Genomic DNA, 2328 nt, shown 5'->3' with positions numbered 1-2328 from the left:
TGTTGTTGATTATAGTTTATCTATGTTTCAGGTACCCTGACCTACCCTAGTTTTTACCTCTGACCCTAACAATGTTGTTGATTATAGTTTATCTATGTTTCAGGTACCCTGACCTTCCCTAGTTTTTACCTCTGACCCTAACACTGTTGTTGATTATAGTTTATCTATGTTTCAGGTACCCTGACCTACCCTAGTTTTTACCTCTGACCCTTAAACACTGTTGTTGATTATAGTTTATCTATGTTTTAGGTACCCTGATCACCTACCCTAGTTTTGACCTCTGACCCTAACAATGTTGTTGATTATAGTTTATCTATGTTTCAGGTACCCTGACCTACCCTAGTTTTTACCTCTGACCCTAACAATGTTGTTGATTATAGTTTATCTATGTTTCAGGTACCCTGACCTACCCTAGTTTTTACCTCTGACCCTAACAATGTTGTTGATTACAGTTTATCTATGTTTCAGGTACCCTGTCCTACCCTAGTTTTTACCTCTGACCCTAATAATATTTTCACACTCAAACACACACCATCCAGTATTGGGATATAGCTTCAGATGTAAACAATTTGATGGACAAACAAACAAGGCAGCTATATATATATATACGCTCTATACTTCATAGGCAGGTATATATTGAATTAGCCACCCACCAAAAACAAGAAAAATATTAATCCCCATCTACCAACATTATTTTTTCAGTCAATGTTTCCTGTAACAATATTACAGATTTTGTTTGGCCTCATCTTGATAATTTCTCATAAAAGTCTTGCAAGGTATGGTTTTTCTTTTCAGAAATGATTTGTTAAAGCTTTATTTATGCTGGTAAAATACATTTTTGAATACTTAAGTTACAGTTAAAGGCAGTGGTACTGGGGCCCTTAAACAGATGAAAGAGTCTCGTGAGTTAGTTCAAAGAAATTAAAAATGTTGAAACTAAATGGAAGTCAGGATTCCGCTGGCATAAATACTATTGAAGTGACGACTGTTATAAATGTTGAAATTATTTTACTTTATTAATTCTATTGCTGACAGTGTCTGATATATAGTGTTATGTAATATGGAAGATTGAAATAAATTAATTGTTTTTGCTGTAATGATTTTCTTTTTCATGTCGTTACAGATTTATAACCTAAATAAAGCATTTGTTTTTCATCACAATTAAATTCAATAAGCTGTTTGTTTACCTGAGATTATTGAGATAATAGACATATGATGCCTGGCTATCTATCTGCATGGAGACATTTTAACATCTGTTACCTGTGTGTACCTTAGACAGGTTGAGATGGTAGACAGTCTACCCATTGGTTTGAATTTTTTTTAACAAATGAAGATGAAATTTCCCTATGTTTTGAGATATATTTTTTTCTAACCTAGGACAACCCTCTTGAATTTTCACTTCTTTTAATTATTATTTGGCTTTGATAGAAGTATTGTGATATATTTACTTTTATATGTTGATAGCTATATCTGGACCCTATCTCCTCCCTAAAATTCTTTAAAATATCAATTAATCTCCAATTTTGGTTCCAACAAAGTAATTAGAGACTTCAGAACAACACAACAGAGATAAAACTATGTTATATGCGGCATAATTTATGTTTTAAATGTCTCACAAATGTCTCACTAATTCAGAGAAAATAAATCAGTATTTTTGACTAAATCTCACTAAAAAATATCACTGATCTCAAACTATACATATCTTACCTGTGTGTACCTGAGACAGACTTAGTGGNTTAACGGACTACCTGTGTTTACCCTAGAGTTGTGGTGGTAGACTAAGATGTTTGTTACCTGTGTGTACCTGAGACAGACTTAGTGGTTGACATGCTACCTGTGTTTACCCTAGAGTTGTGGTGCACTTGGTAGACTATGATGTATGTTACCTGTGTGTAGCTCAGACAGACTTAGTGGTTGACGGACTACCTGTGTTTACCCTAGAGTTGTGGTGGTAGACTATGATGTATGTTACCTGTGTGTACCTGAGACAGACTTAGTGGTTGACATGCTACCTGTGTTTACCCTAGAGTTGTGGTGGTAGACTATGATGTATGTTACCTGTGTGTACCTAATACAGACTTAGTGGTTGACATGCTACCTGTGTTTACCCTAGAGTTGTGGTGGTAGACTATGATGTATGTTACCTGTGTGTACCTGAGACAGACTTAGTGGTTGACATGCTACCTGTGTTTACCCTAGAGTTGTGGTGGTAGACTATGATGTATGTTACCTGTGTGTACCTAATACAGACTTAGTGGTTGACATGCTACCTGTGTTTACCCTAGAGTTGTGGTGGTAGACTATGATGTATGTTACCTGTGTGTACCT

At 35.4% G+C, this 2328-nt stretch overlaps 1 protein-coding gene across 1 annotated transcript in view; it reads right to left on the bottom strand.

The window, feature by feature from the left end:
* The window catches only part of LOC110456442 (activating signal cointegrator 1 complex subunit 3-like), a 356696-nt gene that overhangs the window by 7256 nt on the left and 347112 nt on the right, over positions 1 to 2328 (bottom strand). The window lies entirely within an intron of this gene.

The sequence above is a fragment of the Mizuhopecten yessoensis genome, unplaced genomic scaffold (assembly GCF_002113885.1).
Source record: "Mizuhopecten yessoensis strain PY_sf001 unplaced genomic scaffold, ASM211388v2 scaffold8745, whole genome shotgun sequence".
Lineage (NCBI taxonomy): Eukaryota > Metazoa > Mollusca > Bivalvia > Pectinida > Pectinidae > Mizuhopecten > Mizuhopecten yessoensis.
This window is presented reverse-complemented; position numbering and strand designations above follow the sequence as displayed.